Source organism: Microtus oregoni, unplaced genomic scaffold (assembly GCF_018167655.1).
Source record: "Microtus oregoni isolate MIOR12 unplaced genomic scaffold, Mior012 000036F_ref0000092, whole genome shotgun sequence".
NCBI lineage: Eukaryota > Metazoa > Chordata > Mammalia > Rodentia > Cricetidae > Microtus > Microtus oregoni.
Window position 1 is genome coordinate 6483397 of NW_024543095.1, and position 17273 is coordinate 6500669.

General features: G+C 42.9%; 1 protein-coding gene across 4 annotated transcripts in view; it reads left to right on the plus strand.

The window, feature by feature from the left end:
* Rasgrp3 (RAS guanyl releasing protein 3) overlaps positions 1–17273 on the plus strand; it is a 99101-nt gene that overhangs the window by 21092 nt on the left and 60736 nt on the right. Inside the window, exon 1 of one of the 4 annotated variants that reach the window (XM_041631309.1) lies at positions 1138–1158. The exons of 2 other annotated variants lie outside the window; for them this stretch is intronic. The gene's annotated coding sequence lies outside the window, so the exon portion shown is untranslated. Of the gene's footprint in view, positions 1–1137; positions 1159–7748; positions 8116–17273 lie in introns of those variants that run through there. One more of the 4 variants, XM_041631307.1, reaches the window with a different exon arrangement.

Genomic DNA, 17273 nt, shown 5'->3' on the forward strand with positions numbered 1-17273 from the left:
AGGTATTGTGGTTTGCACAGAAGTACCCAGACATCTTACAGCTAAAATGAAGCAGCAACCAAGTCGGGTCTCAGTGGAGTCAGGGGGTTGGTGGGTGTTAGTGATACTAGCTAGTTCTCAAAGGCAGGAAGTTAGGGATCTATCTTTCCACAGAGACTGAATAACATCGGTCTTGTCCCTCTGGTGGCTGGACCAGGCAGGAAATGTTTTTGACAGCCTTGAGCTTTCTTGGGAAGGTACATACTTGTAATGACAAATTAATCTTACAGATGTTGCTTTGACATTCTAGAAACTATTTTGGAGTTTGTTCAAACTGTGTGTGTGTGTGTGTGTGTGTGTGTGTGTGTGTGTGTGTGTAATGTATGTGCACTTATGTGTATGAGTACAAGTAAGCATGCATGGGTATTTCATGGCACACATGGAGAGATCAAAGGATACCCTCAAGTGCAGGGCCTTGCCTTCCACCTTGTCAGAGATGGGTCTTTTTGCTGTTTGCCACGGGGCATGCTAGGTTAACTACCCCTTCCAGACATTCTCCTGTCTCTACCACCCGTCTCTCTATAGAAGAATTGGGATGTCAGACATGAACTACTATGTCTAACTTTGTGTGGGTTCTGGGGTCCAAAATTAAGTCATTATATTTCTACAACAAGCTCACTGAGCCATCTTTACAGCCTGGGTTTGTTCAAGTCCTAGTAGGTCTAGATGCATAAGAAAGGTGAAGAACATGCTAGTATTTGCTCAAGAAGAGAATCTTTATCTTCAGAAATCAATAAATTTTCAATCCTACTAATCCCAGTTTGGGGATTTACGCTACAGAAATGAAAGACATGCGTGCAATGATGCTGTGGGCAACGGTGCTTACCGAGGCAAAACTGGTATTTGAGTATTCATCAACAGTATAATATGCATGGGTACACTCTGATGTGGCTGTACAGTGCAGTAGAATGTAGAAATAAAAAAGCTGTATTATTGAGTTTGGAGCCAATATATATAGCCATTATAAATTATTAAAGGAAAAAATCAATTGGCAGAGTATTACTGGCAGAGTATCAACTTTAAAAATGGAAAAGCAGATCTATGGTATCTATCTTTTTAGAATCTCATACTGTGGTCATGACAGAAGACATATGCTGTATCAACGAGACAAGAACACAGGTAAGCTCCTCATGCACACACTGTCTTACTCTGTGCTACCATGAGCAGGTAATGCTTTTAAATGTAAGCATTCCATAAAGTCAAGCACAAGAGTGCTGCTTTTCCGATTATGTGAAGTACAAAGCATCCTCACCTCAGCCTCCAGTGTGATACAGTGCCTATGTTCCAGTCACTGGAGTAAACCACTAATGCAGGGGATCTCAACCTATGAATCTTGACGATTGGAAAACACGTATTTCCGACGGTCTTAGGAACTGAGACACTGCTCAGTAGCAAAATTATAGTTATGAAGTAGCAACAAAAAATATTTATAGTCTGGGGTGACGACCTCACAGATTGATAAACATCTCTGCTGACTCCGATTTTGAAATAAAAATACTAGCAATAAAAGCTGTTGTCTGAGTAATGACGCAAGCGAGCTGTCTTGTGGCAGGCACGATTGTCCCCCTGTTGTGAGGAATGGATCTTCAGTTGGGTTTAAAGAGCCCGCGAGGTGAGGGGGGATGTTTTCAGAGAAAAATACAGCCATAATGGTAAACCTCAGTAAATTAAAATGTAAAAATACAATTGTGCTGAGGATGAGGTCTTTAAATAGTGAACAAGAATCTGTCGAAAGGGAGGGGAAGGGAGAGCGAGAAAGCAGGACAGAACAGGGAACTGAAAGGCGGAGTCTATTTTAGTCAGGGCTAGTTTGTCTGCAAGTTTAGGAGTTTCTCCAAGGACACTGAAGACAGGGGAGCTGTGGGGGCTGGGTGCAGAGACCAATTCTGAGGGAGGCTTTTCCCTCTCCTTTGTCTGTTGTCATTTAGAAGGCTTCCAATTCATCTGTAGAATGCGTTCCAAAGATGTACCCGCAAAGGGGCTGTTTAGAACTCAGCTGTGTTTATCCCATGGACACGTATGCTGCAGATGTCCTTCAGCCTGCCGACCACACAGCCACTTAATCATTGTAACTGGCTAAACACCACATTTGTGGTTGATAATATTAGGAAATTCTTCCCACCATGCCAATAATTAGACCCCAAAGGCAGTACAGTTGACTAGATCACCGTGCCTGCAGGCAAGTAGGCATGACAAGATGAACAAGTCTTCTATGGCTTCTAAGAAACCCTCAGTGGCTACCAAATCACTGGGATTGGGGGTGATGTTCAGGGTTTGGAGTCAGAGTGACAATCTGAGTTTACATCTTCATTCCATAGACTGCTTGCTAGTCGTGGGTATGCTGGCTAACCTCAGTAAAAGTCACCCGTGAGTGACGAGAGCCCATCCCTAGAGATTTGCTTTGAGAATAAACCTTTTGCACAGTAGTTAGCAGGTTATATGGTATAGTATTAGCATAATGCATACATATTAATATAGTATTATTGCTATGACAATTACTTGGACTTGTGTATGACTCTCTGTGTTGTTCTTTGTTTACCAAGGAGATCATGAACTTGAGATCAGGGGCTTTTGTCTCATTTTGATGATCTCCACTAGACTGAACACAGACACTGTATTTCTTCATTTGTTGACGTTGGTTGCTTTGTGCAAGAGCAACTCTGAATGCTGCTTAGAAAACAGTTTTTCATTTCTGGAGGAAAATATAGCTAGCACTTCATCCCTGTTGTTTTGGTTGGTTTCTTTGTTTGTTCGTTTGTTTAGAGACAGGGTTTCTCTGTGTAGCCCGGGCTGTCCTGGAACTCACTCTGTAGACGAGGCTGCCCTTGAAATCACAGAGATCCACCTGCTCTGCCTCCTGATTGCTGGCGTGTGCCACCCACCACCAAGTGGGAGCAGAACTCGAAGTTCACTGTGATTGGGTACTTGCTTTGAGATTTCTCATAGTTGAAAGGAAAGAAAGGAGGGGGAGAAAAAGAGAAAGAAACAATGCCCCCCACCAAGATTCTTAGATGTTAAAGCTAAAAGAAAAGCTGAGACAGTATCAAGAAAAAATATAAAAGCATGTGTCAGGGTGAGTGAAAGGTGGGAGTTGGGCTGGCAGAAACACAGAGCAATGCTGAACACAGGTCCCTTGCAAGGAAAGTGGAGGTGGGTTGAAGTCACCACGCACGCCAGTGCCTCAAGCCAACAGCAGGTGGTGTGGCGCCACTCAGAGCAGCTTGTGTGGAGCTTGGCACAAGGCAGGGAGCCTCTAGCAAGAGTAGTGCTTTCTGTCTGCCGGTGTGAGATGGGACATTTGAGGATCTCTGTGTAATGGAGTGCCTTGTGCAGGCACAAAGTCCAGGAGGGCGCCTCAGAGGTAGAATCTGGGGTGCTTAGGCTGGACCACTGTTCTCTCCTCTTTTGTGTTCATGAAATCTCTGGTCCCATCACTTCTATCAATTTCCTGTCAAATATTCTGTCAAGGACTTGCCCAAGTGAGAGAATTAAGGAGTATCCAACTTTGTTATGAACTTGAGGTTTTTTTGTTTTGTTTTGTTTTTGTCCCCCCCCCCCCATCTTCCACAATCTTTTTTCCTGTCAATGGCCTTCTCCTCTCTGTGTCAATACTGAATGCACCGAGGTTTCTTCTACATCACTTCTCTCTTATTTGTTTTATTCATTCATTTGTTTGTTCACTTATTTATTTTTGAGACAGGTCTTACGTATCCCAGGCTGGCTTTGAGATGTAGCGAGAGATAGCCTGAACTTCTGGAGGTCCTGCTTCAACCTCTCACATCCTGAGAGTTCAGGTGTGACCCCGCTAGGGCGAGTACTCTACCAAGTGAGCCACATCCTTAGCTGTACTTTCCTCTGTCTAATTTTGTTGTTTTGTTTTGTTTTGTTTTGTTTTGTTTGAGACAGGGTTTCTCTATGTAACAGTCATAGCTGTCCTGAAACTCACTTTGTAGACCAGGCTGGCCTCAAACTCACAGAGATCTGCCTGCCTCTGCCTCCTGAATGCTGGGATTAAAGGCATGCGCCACCACTGCCTGGCTTCCCCTGTCTAATTTTGAAAAGATTTTGTATAAAAGAGTGTGTGTGTGTGTGTGTGTGTGTGTGAGAGAGAGAGAGAGAGAGAGAGAGAGAGAGAGAGAGAGAGAATAACTCTTAGAGACAATTGGATAAACTGTTTAAAATTTTTGATATTTGTCTCAGGTCATTTCCAATATTAGCATAATACTTCCCTTGAAAAATGAAATTGTTCTGAAGAAACTTATGTGGTGTGATTTTCACATACTAAACAGCAAATATTTCCTGGCTAGTAATACAGGTGAGCATCATTCTTCTGCCACAGCTGCACGGCACTGCCCCTGTGAGGGGACAGGCGCTGGAGCAGCCTCGGTGGGCTCTCAGACGCTCATCATTTTCATGAGTGTGAGAGGTTCCTAAGGAGCAGCCTCACAGTAATGCAATCCACAGTCTTTTCTTGGAATATATTTTTATAACAGGAACTGATGAGTGGAAGGGAAACCACATTTTAAAGGGTGTTTACATCGAATTGCAAAACTAGCTTCCTCACATGTTGTACGAGTTACTTTTTGGGAGGAGGAGGGGGTTGAGACAGGGTTTCTCTGTGTAACCCTGGCTATCCTGAAACTTGTTCTGTAGACCAGGCTGGCCTCAGACTTACTCAGGAGAGATTCTCCTGCCTCTGCCTCCTGGGTCCTGGGATCAAAGGCATGCGCCACCACGCTTGGCTTGGCAGTTACATTCTTAACACCTGAATGTGAAGGTTTTACTTTCTAAACCTCCTTCTAACATTGGAAATTATCATTATTTCATTTTTGTCAAGTTCGTAGAGTACAAATAATATTTTATGTTCATTTAATTTTTCTTTTAGGGAATCTGATTTTTTTTCACATGCAGATTGCACATTAGATGTCTTCTTTTGTGAAATATTTATTGATACCCTCTGCTCAGTTATTACTTGTCAATGGTTTACGTATTAAAGCTATTTATCAGTTACCTGTCTGTTTGTTTTGACATCTGTGATTTAACTTTGGCTATGGTGGAACAATAGTCTATACACAGAAATCTCATCTTACCGTATAAATATTTTAATTTTTCACTGCCTTAGACTTTTGATCATGACTAAAATATTTTATTTTCATGATGATTAAAGAATTTTAATTTAATTTTAATTGAAATAATTTTAAGCTTATGAAAATAATCATTTTATTTCAGTGTATGTCTCAAAAGAGCAGAGAGAGAGACAGAGACAGAGAGACAAAGACAGAGAGGGAGAGAAGTATAACCAACGAAGAGAGATTATGGCAAACAGTGCCTATTACTTAAGACAAACTCAAACTATTCCCATAGTTACTGGACACACACACACACAAAAATACCTAAGCTACCACATGGCCCCTGCCAGAGAGGCTTGACTTGTAGGTAAAGTATAAAGGAGACATTGGTGTCATAAATAGGGATTTTTGAGGCAGGTCTGTAGCACTTTAGTAACCAGTCAACATGCTTGAGACTTAGAAAACAGGATTTGGAGAGAGGGCTTTCACATTCAGGCTTAAGTAGAAAGGAAGTTCACGGAAGAGGTGAAGGAACTTGCAGTAAGATTTCATGGAAGCTACAGGACATTCTCGGCACCATGAAGTCAGCTGGGCTGAATGTAGCCAAAAGTTCAAGTAAGATGAACAAAGCTCGTGCTGTATAGCCAGGCGGAGTAAGCAATGTCTGTGGAGCGGGAGAAGTCAGACCACAGCAGCCTAGGCCTTTTGAATGTGAGATGGAAGCCAAGTGATTTCTCCAGAAACTTAGCTGGGAAGAGAGAATGAGCTATGAAAATATGAGCAACAAATCAGAAAGATCGTTGTTCTGATGTAAGAGCCAATGAGAATGGGCACGGCTAGGTGGTGAGGAAGATGAGCTGAGTGGGAGACAGGTGTGGCTACAGGTGAAGGTCTAGGACTGTTGGGATGCACAGGGAGAGAGGCACCAAGGTGGGAGGGGACTCAGGGGGAGGCAAGATTTTGGGGATGAAGAGAATGATAAGCCCCTATAGGCAGGTTGGCTACAAAAGTGCTCTTCCCCATGCACGGTTGGAAGATGACACCACTATGAGGCCATTTGTCACCTTACTAGTCCCAGAGTACAAGGGGCCAATGTCTTGATCTCCAGGTTGACATTTTGCCTCATAAGTACCATCAGGGTCTGCCCTTGGTTGTAAATAGAATTGGCGAAGAATCTCTATATTGTTTTCGCTATTAGTCATTGAATAGCTTCCCGGAATCTCTCCTTTCCTTGACTGTTTGGTGCAAGATGGATTGTCAGAATAACCAACCCGTTCTGCTGTAGATGACTGATGCGGATCATGAGGTCCAGAAGTTTCTGTTACTGTAAACACGGAGTATAAATAAATCAGGAGAGAATTTCAAATGATTAGCCGGCTTCCTTTGCTGTTTCTGAGTGGAGACTCAGTCACCAACACAGGAGTGAAAAAGTCTCTGGAGGTGACATATTTTAGGGCACTGCATCCCCAGGTCTCAAGTTTATAGCTGCTGCTGACATTAAACTTTCATTAATAGGTTTTGATATTCCCAATGTCTTCCATTTATACTCTGGGCTTTTACAACTAAGAAAAAAAAAATGAGACCTGAGAAATTGATCCTCTTCCTCCACATCTTCCTCCCCCTTTTCTTCTTCATATGAACTATTATACAGAGGGAATTTTCTAGTTTAATTTCACCACAAATAGTTATAAGACGAGCCTCAGTTTGGAAGGCTGGCCGCACATGCCCCTGTGCCGAGAGAGTTGACACCTGTTAAAAGTCAAGGCCGATAGTAGCATATTAATTTCGACCCAGAAATCCCCTGGGAAACTTTCGTCATCCATTCCTGATGGACTCTTTTCCAAATAAGCTGATTCTGCCAGATCTTCCGCTCTTACTTGGAAGGTGAGTTCCGATATAGTTTTAGGAAGCGCCACCTTAACATTCCAAGAAGTCAGAGACTCAAGGCCAGACACCTTCTAAAGTCATGTACTACAGGGGTTTCCTTAGGAGAGAGATGATAAAGGCAACAAGGGGAATTAAACTCTGGTGAGCCAGATGGGTCCAACACAATGGGCAGGCTGGCGGGCTGCCGCTGTGAGCCACGCAGCAACTGTTTCTGTCCCAGCTTCCCAGAATACGAGGTGGGTCAGCAGCACACCTGCAGAGTGTCGCCCTGGCTGACAATCTCAACCGCCCTGTGGTTCCCCAGAATGCTGACACCAAGGCAGCAGACAACCATGTGGAAAGGAGGTTTGAAGCCACAGAAAATCATTCCCAATGGCTCTTTCAACAAAACTGCATGAGACTTTCTTCCTTCACCCCTTTTGTCCATGCCTCTGGCCATTTCGGGCTGCAGCAGCCCTGGCCTTGGAGAGGTGTGCCCATCGGGGTGGGGAGGGGGTGGTGGGGTGGTGACACGCACGACTAAGCATTCTAGGAGGGTTAATGTTTGCCTTCCTTGGGAAAGTCCTTTCAGTGTGTGAAGAACCACCCATACTGGAACCTGGAGTTCTGAGAAAATGAAACCAATCGGATTGAGTGCTCTAAGGGCACCTGACTGATAGAGCAACTTCCACCTGTTGACTGAACTCCTGGTTCCTTTTTCTTGCTGACTAGACACCCTAGAGAAAACTTAAGTGGGGTGGGAGAGTAGTGACCGTCTGCCTCCCTGCCCCCACAAAAGCGCAGTTAGCTTTCTGTCTGCAGTGACCTGTCCTCCGGTGTAACTTATCAGCTCTTGGGGCATTTGTCTCTAAAAAGAAAACAAACGGGTGGAATGCCTTGCCCTGCATGCTGATGAAGTGGCCGAGCCAGCCCACAGCCTAGGAGAAGGTTTGCCAACCGGGAGAATAATAAGCTTCAGTTTCTGACCTCCTGGCACTGCTTGGGTGGTTATCAGGAGGTGCATATGACTGGTTAAGACGCACAGCCTGGCTGGAAGGAAACAGCTGCTGGCGGCATGCTCCACACTTGGACAGCAGCTGGACAGGCACAGTGATGGTATGAGGAAGAGAAAATCTCCCTAGTAAGTAACCAGAGACTTTCCTCTGTGTGTGTCTGTGTGTCTGTGTGTGGTGTGTGTGTGTGTGTCTGTGTGTATGGTGTGTGTGTGTCTGTGTGTATGTGGTGGGTGTGTTTGTAGTGTGTGTGTGTCTGTGTGTATGGTGTGTGTGTGTGTCTGTGTGTATGTGGTGGGTGTGTTTGTAGTGTGAGGTGTGTGTGTGTGTCTGTGTGTGTATGGTGTGCGTGTCTGTGTGTATGTGGTGGGTGTGTTTGTAGTGTGTGTGGTGTGTGTCTGTGTGCGTGTGTGGTGTATATGTGTTTGTGGTGTGTGTGTCTGTATGAGTGTGTGGTGTGTGTATGGTATGTGTGGTGCGTGTGTGTCTGTGTGCATGTGTGGTGTGTGTGTATTTGTGGTGTGTGTGTGTGTTTGTGGTGTGTGTGTCTGTGTGGTGTGTGTGGTGGGTGTGGTGGGTGTGGGCGTGTTTCAAGCCACCACCAATTTTTTATTTACGTGGATTTTGGTACACTGTGACACCGTAGAAGGACATTTTATTTGTACTTGCTAATTCGTGCTTTTTACTAATTTTTTAAGAATGTGTTCTTTTTAGACACTGTATTGTTTGACTTTGAGGATGAGAGATTGGACCCCTGTCTAGTGAAGGAGTTGATTTCTAAGTGTCCAGGATGTGTAGGTTCATAGCCAGGATTTAAATCACAGAGTAGTGAACTGGTGAACAGGAGCTGATGGCTGGAACTTTACTAATATGTTACCACTGAAACTGGAAAACACAGTTGTTTAAAATAACTAGTGAATTTATGGTAAGGGGTGATTTGATCATTCCAAGTCAATTCTGAAAGAAAGATTTACGTAAGTATGTGTAAGAGTCTGAAAGACATCAAATGTCACATCAAGTTCTATACATGCTTTCTGTATAAAGTGCTTAACTTTATAATGCTTTTTTTTCCCCATAATCTCTCACGCTCTTGTGACTTTAAAGCTAACACTTGCGTCCTTCTAATTTCAGTGGCTATGTGGTACTCAGGACTTTTGTTTTTTTTCTCCCTCCTTGTTGATGACGTGGATTATAAAAGTGCTCAGTTACAGCCCTTGCTCCAGAGAGAGCAACAAGGTGGGAATGCCCATGGGATTGAGCTGCAGCTCAGGGATGGTTGGTCTGTGCGGAGGACAGTAGGCAGAGGTCTCACTGATGAGTAGCCTCTAAAAGTGGCAAACCTCTGAATCAGCGCAGCAGAGAAGATGAGCAGGCGGTTCCTTTATCTGGATTGCCTGGACAGTCAGTCCTGAGGGACCTGAGAAGGGCTGTATTCATTTGAACTCTCAGGACGTGGTGTTTTGCTTGAGATGAGACTAGGATACTCTGAGTCCAGCTTCCCCAAGATTACTGATGGATTGTCCTCAAGGGTCAAATAGCTCAATTTGCTTGTGACCTCCGCTGGAGGGCACACAGGGTCTTTTTCACCCCCTGCCTCACCCCTTTGCACGAGGAGACAGAATGAAAATAATGGAGGGTGTGGCGGTTCTGTCACTGGGTCTCCGAAGCACAGCTAAACTTGAACATCTCTTCAGCCATGATCCCTCAGGAGACAACTTTGGGTGCCCTGTGGGGTTGGGGTGCTGGGGGGTGACCAAAAAAAGCCAACTAACAACAACAACACAAGGCTAATTTGGCTAGTCTGGCACATTCCTTAAAATGCGGAAGAATCTGCAAAAATCTAGACTGTTCGAGGAGAAGAAATTAGCTCTGATTCTTTGTTCCTCTTTATGCCATTTTATGTGGTCCTGGAGTCAGCTGGGATCTTTCCTGTCTAGCCTGTGACTTCCCTGTGTAGCCTCTGACTTCTTCCCTGTCTCACTGCAGATGACTGCTCTTGTCTGGGTCATTCTTGGGAGTTCATGTTTAGCAGAGTCCACGTCTTCCACAGGTTGACGGTGGGGAAAAGCAAAACAAAAACGAAAACCTCGGCAGTGAAATCTTGTCTCCAGAATAATAGAACCTCTCACAATAAAAGGCAATGTCTAGTGAAGTCTAAACTAAGGACCGTTCTCTGCAGAGACAATACATTTATGACAGTGTACAGGGATGAAGTAGAGCTCAGCGGTACAACACTTGTCTAGCATCCTTGAGGCCCTGGGTAGACACTTCCTCCCCACCAAGCACAGCCAATGGATGTCTATGTGGGACTCAGTGTCCTTTGAATCATCTACCTGCTGAAGTTTTGAACACTCAAAGATCTTAAGCAATGCTGTGAAAGCCCCTTTTCAAAGTACTGATAGAGAAATATTTTTAAAACATCATTAATTTTACATGAAAATAATATATATCACAGTGTCAAAGAATTTTAGATCTGGATATGAATTAAAAAATGTTCAGTTTAACACATGTGTTTTGAAGTTGGGGAAATTGCAGTACCTCTTTCTACTGTAGTATGTTCTCAATGAGGAGCAGAAAAAAGTGCCTAAGGCTTCTGTTACTGATACAGGAGATCAGCAGCAGTGGTAAGCATAGGGTGTGCTTATTGTGCATTTACCAAACCGAATGATGCACACATGTGTATGTCTTGTTGTAGACTATGTATGGTACTGTTATGCGCTGTCTGTTCAGTCTTCGGCTGAAGGTATCTTGACTTAACACTTTTCTCAACTGTGTGATGGTGTGGAAGGAACAGGAATTCAGTGGCAACCGTGCTCAGAGTCTTGAACTTGGGTCTTCCGTTCTTGACAGGCTGTATAGCAGGGTGAGTTACCACACTCATTTAGCCAGGTGATGAGAAGGGCAAGCCACTGGTACCCTACAGGGCACCTCACTGCTGAGTGTTGCTGTTATCTCTCCTTAACTGTTGGATGCATTTTCAACTGATGCCACTTTCAAGTTACGACAGGCGTTATCAAGAGAGAACCCCACTGCCGGTTAAGAAGTGTGTATATGTTTTATAAATATTGAAGAAAGTGAGGCTCAGCGGCAGAGATGACACCTGGGTCAGAGTCTTGACTCATATACACTTTTGAAAGGGTGGAATTTATATGTATATCCAGCCATTTAAAGATCCCTTCCAATGAAAATGAGTGTTTCTATCCCAATACTATTAGATACACAATATGTGTGTGTGTGATGGCTTCCTAAACTCTCCAGAAGAGGAAGGCTAGTCTCCCCCGTAACAGTCCCAACCCAGACTCCACAGGAGCACTGAGATATGATTTACTTTTTTTCCTCTTTGAAAAACAGTTCACAATGAACTGTTTGTGTTGGTAAAGCCAGCCCTGAGAGCTTTGTTATTAATTTGGACTGTTCCGCACACCTGTCCCTTGTGGCTTTTCCAGCATTTTTTTCCCCTGTGGTAAGTTCTTTTCTTTAGGGGATAGCCACTCTACCTGGCTGGCTTGGTAGTGGGGAAACTATTTTCAGACCCCATTTGCATGGTTCAGCTTAGAAGGCTCGTCTTCCGAGTAGACTGTTTATTTGCTTAGTCACAGAAACGGCACAAGTCTTCACTCTGACACTCCCAAAGTGTCAGCTGTTAAGTGGTCCAACATAGATGGACCACAGCATCAAACAGTTGAAAAAATCATTATCTTAAAGTACCACAAGCCAAGGACTGGGTCCGTAGCATGTAGCATTACCATGCATTTTCTACGAAAACATACACACACGTCTGCACAGCAAAAGGCACAGTAAACCTCACATCTGTGCATGTGTGATCACACTTGTGACTGCATAGTCCCATGCAGAATGGGTCCTATGGCAGGGGGCTGACTGGCTGGGAGTAGGGAAGGAGGAGAGCTGATGACTGTTGCACGTGCCGTTTCGCTATGAGTCACTCTCATCTCCCAGTTGGCTATGCATCTAGACATTGGCTGTCTCACTTGCCAACTGTGAACTTGGGGGTTTTCTGGGTCATCAGTCAAGTGAAGCCCTTACAGAAAGCGACTTTTTAAATCTTTTTACAAATTTCACCTGTCTCTCTACATCACTTCACAGGGCTACATGCCAAAATCATAGAGAGCAAGAGGCTCTGTATGATACATAAGGAGCATACGCAATGGGAGAAATTTTCCATCAGTTGGAAGGAACTGTGACCAAATAGGCCTTTCATGGATACCTTGAGAAAACTGTAATTTTTTCAAAGCCATCATCACTAGATGACCTATTTTGAAGATCAAACTATTTGTACAAAGAGGAAACAAGTTTAAACTTTAATTTTACTAACTGTATCCCTCCAAAAGTAAGGCCAACTCAATAGTAGCTCCCGGATCATCTTCTAAACCAGAACACTGGCAATTACCTTCAGTAGGGATTGGAGTTGTCCCTTAGTGTCCTTAGATGCTAAGGTCCAGAAAACCATGGACACCATGATCTAGATGCCCCAGTCCCCCATGTTAAATGACATGGTGTTTTCACAGAACCTGTGCTGATCTTCTGGTGTGATTTAAATCGTTTGTGTCTTGCTTGGACTTGTGACTTAAGATTGTTCTTCTCTATTGTTTAAAGAATAATGAAAAGGACCAAAGGTTGTACATGTTCACTACAGATACCGCTATTTTGAAAAACATACTTGAAGTTCTTGGTTAGTTGCATTTAAAGATGTAAAACCTTGAGGATATGAAGGACCCAGTTTTTAACGGGAATCGCTTATTTCTAAGGAAATGGCATAATTCGATGAGTGCGAGGCAGAGACACAAAGAATGGACTCAGATTTTTGATGTCTTTTGTAAGCTTTACTTGAGAGCTGGTTTGTAGAAAAATCAAATGCTTGCTTAGTTTCTTGGACATCTTACAATATAGAACCAAATCCTCTGATGCAGAGGACATTTTGTGATTTAAAACCAACCATTTCCAAAGAGCTAGCCCATGGACCCTTATTTTTCTTTGTATCAGTCTCTCATTTACTAATTGAAGTTAGCCATTGGAGTGCCATGTTCTCATCGCTTTATGAACCCAAATTATTGGGAGTTTTACCCTTTCAAGCGGTCTTTGTCTTCTCAGAGTTTGTGGTATGTGAAGTTACTGTGCTTTGATCTCTGAGTCCATTTTGGGATTGAGTTTTTCCTTGGTCATTCATTCGCACTGGGCACTCTCTGATGCTTTGCAGCCATTTCCTGAAGGGGTGTGGGCATCATTCCCATTGTGTACAGAGAGGAAGCTGAGAATGAGAAAATGTAGGGAACTTGTCCGCAGTTATGGAAGGAGAAGATGACAGAATGCAGTATAGAGTATAGTCTATTGGCCCCGAATCCCAGGAAGTTTTCTTTGTTTATGGTGTCATCATGGAAGATGAGTTTCAACCATGCCATCACTGTGCACATTTTGAGTTGTCTTTTGTAGTGCAAGGGGCTGTAGCTTGTCATGATCTGGTAGGCAAAAGATAAATTCATGACTGGTTCAGGGTACACTGGCCGATGCATACTGTGGGTGTTAAAGACGTTTACGGGCAGCTGATTCAGGAGTAAGGCCATCTTAGCCTCAGATACAAAAATATTGACTTAGGGTAATATTTGTAATGGAATTTAGTGATCTTTGTACTCTTTGGTGTGGCTACATGTGAGTCTTTGCAATGATGGCTTGATGTAGCATCAGCTTTGAGGGAGTCTGTTTCTGAGATATAATAAGTTAATTATGTAATTAATTGATGAAAATACAAAGTATTCAGTCTGTCCCCTTGCATGTATTCTCCTAGCAAAAGCATTAGCATTCTTGGGAGTTCTGCCAATCACAACACCCTTACATCCAGGGAGCCAGAGGGCATTCTTAACATGCTTATGACTTTTCTCTGTGTGTGCACTTACTGACTAGAAGGGTTTTAGTTTATAGACTAATCGGGACTCTCTGCTTTTGACCAGTTTTCCTATATGTTCATCATTTGTTGGCTAACAACATCATCAGTATGTTGGTAAAATCTCAAAAACAGCAGTGTGTGCTGTCTGTTGAAAGTGCAGCTATACATAGTCATACCCAGGGGAAATACAAGTGCATAGGTTTTTGTAATAAAAGCCATTATAATAACCTTTGTAATATGGCTATTTAAGGTAACTTTCTTTGAATTAAAAAAAGTCTTGAAAAACATTTAATTCGTAAATTGACCCAAAAGGCCTTTCCCCCCCTCCTTAGTGCCCATTGTAATAATCAGAATTTTCTGCACCTTCCAAGAGCATACAAGAAAACATTTTTTTTTTTTTAAAAAAAAAAAGAAAGACAGTGAAATGGTTGGTTGTAGGCTTACCATCATGGTTTTCATTTCTGTTTGTGGAATCCAAGGAAATGTAAACCTTAATGTCCCTACTGTAATGGAAGGACTTCATTTACGTTCATTTAGTGACATGACTCAAACGGCTGCAGTGATACCAATGTCTTTTAGGTTTCTGTTTAACAGGATTGGTACTTGTGTTTTCTGTTGGCTTCTTTGTTTCCCAAATACTGTCTCATCTTTTCTCTTAACCGGATGGACTGTCACCACCCTACAGGAGGCCATGTTATTATGGCATTGATTTGCTTGAAGATTATAAATGCTGCCAGAGTTTTAATTGAGAGCATGCTCCTGGTACGGCCTGGCAGAGAACTAGCAATGGAGTGGAAAGAACACGTGGAAATTTACACCTCCTCCCAGAGCTCCATTTTAGTTATTGCTTTCCTACTGCTTAATTTTTTCAAACCCACACACAAGTAACTGCATTAGAGAGTGTAAGTGATTTTAATTGCCTTCCTCTTTCCCGTCTGCGGCATCTGTAACACAGCAGAGACCTAAGCAATCTGCCCAAAGAGAGAATGAAGGACTAGGAGCAGACTTAGACACAGCCATCAATTACGCAGAGCTGGACTCCAATTTTATAATATGGCTCTGTCTCTCCTTTGCTTTTAGGACCCTGGGCATTTTCTTTCCACCCAAGAATCAGAACTGCTTCCCACTAGGCTTCCTTGGTATATTCTATATAAATTAGCACCGGAAGTCACAGGAGAGAGTTGTTCCCAGAAATCTGCACTCACAGGTCCCTGTTGCAAAGCACTGGAATCAAAGACCTAGGGAGAAGAAAGATCCTTTCTTAGCTACACTGTAGTGACTCACACTACGTCCATGAAGGGTGCTCCTTCTCAGATTTCAAGTTAATACAGACTGCTGGAGCTCATAAATATCCAAGAATTGTAAGCAGTTTTAAATTGAAGAACTGAGTACAGCCTTACTTGGTTTTGAGCACTCACACTGCCGTTTCAATCTGAAAGAACAGTGGAATCTGCGCCATCTCTCGGTTCTGTTTCTCAGAGTAGAAAGAATTTCATGTATGTGTGGAATGCCTGCCACTCAAAACCCAATGACAGGCTGTTTTAGAGATCATTAGATTTTTGTGGCATGGATGATCTGAAGGGTGGCTCTGCAGGTTTTTCTGTGGCTTGCTTCTCGTCCCAGCCACTCTTGGTCCTGAGATGGCCCTGGCCCTGCCTCTGTCTGTGAGGGTTTTTTTTTTTGTTGTTGTTGTTGTTTGTTTGTTTTTTTTCTTTTGTTGTAGTAAATATTTAAACTGTGCCTGCGGTATAAAGAGGAAATAAAATAGCATTTACTTTCACCTCATTCAGAAAGTAGAAACTATTTTGAGCATTGTACTGGGAGAGAAGGGACAAACTTCAGAAAAGTTAAGTACCTCGCCTTTTAAAAGGCCATGTAGGCTGAGAGTCTAGCTGGAAACGATGCCCATGAAGTTTTAATGTAGTGGTGCCATCTTGTTGTGGAATATTATTTTAACCAGGCAAAGACATGTTATACTTGTTTATGCTGCAGAAGTTACCTGTGTGAAGGTGTGTCACCTTTGTTTCTACTGCATCTGCTTAATTATGAAAAGATGTGTTGTATCTGTTCCACCTTGCCTGCCTAAGGCACCTGATTGGTCTAGCAAAGAGCTGAGTGGCCAATAACTGGGCAGAGAAAAACTAGGCAGGGCTGGCAGGAAAAGAGAATAAATAGAAGAAGAAATCTAGGCTTGGAAGAAGAATAAGGAGGAATGAGAGAAGGAGGAGGATGAGGCTGAGGGAGACGCCTGGGTCAAGAAGCCAAGCAGATGCCAGCCAGCCAGTCATAGGGAAGCAGTAAAAAGAGCCTAAGCCAGGCTGAGCATTCAAAACTAATAATACATCTCTGTGCCATGATTTGGGAACTGGTTGGTGACCCAAAATAAAAAGCCCAGTACAGCATCTCTCAGTCTGCCCATGTTACTGTTTATGCAAAGGGAAACCATTGTGCAATGAAGGATGCTGGCCTTGTCATGCAGCTGGTGTTGCATCATGACCCAAACCTCTGCCATTTCCATTAGTAGGCTTTTCCAAGACAGAGCAGCATCCTCAGGCTGTGCGTTTGTAACTGCACCCCCACAGTCACTTCTTTTGTTCCTACCCAAAACACATCCCGTTTTCATTACTGTAGTGTTCTCTCGCTGTGGTCCTCTGTATTGTGTGCAGGTTTGTCTTGCAGAACTCTACCTCTGCCAACACAAAGCATGATTATACTCTCTCTTAGAATGATAGGTAGATAAAATGCTCATGACTGTAGGACTAGCACATTCGCCAAAAGTGCTGAGAACTGTATTTAAGTTTTATAAGAAGTGGTATAACGTTCACACTGAGAGAGGGCAGTCATACTCATTCCCGTAAAATGTTTCTGAGACCATTATTACAGATAGCTAGAAGGACCAAGCTGGACGGACAGAGCCAGGGGCAGACTCAATGTAAGGTATCTCATGACATCTCATCTTTATGTTTTAAAAAAAAGAAAACCCTTTTTCAAGTTGCAAGATTTTTGACTTAGGCATGCAATGTGATATCGAATAAGATGCAAGAATTGGAGACCAACTGTAAGAATCAATGAAATGCATCATGCATAAAGCATTCTGCAACTTAGCTTGTGTTTTGTCTCATACCAAGCTTATGGAAGACGAATTTAGAAATTCATAAACTTAGAAAGTTGTTTGGACCATTAGTCCTTAAATTTAGAAATATTATTGAATTCAAAACTTTTCAAGTCTTAATAAATACAGTCTAGTTTACAGGGTCCACCCCCCATGCAGAAGTCATCAAAAGGAATTTAAAAATTTTAAATGTTTATTCATATAAGGTGATTCATTCTGTATTTTTAAACATCAAGCATGGATAATTATATGGACTTTCCCCATAGATTATAATC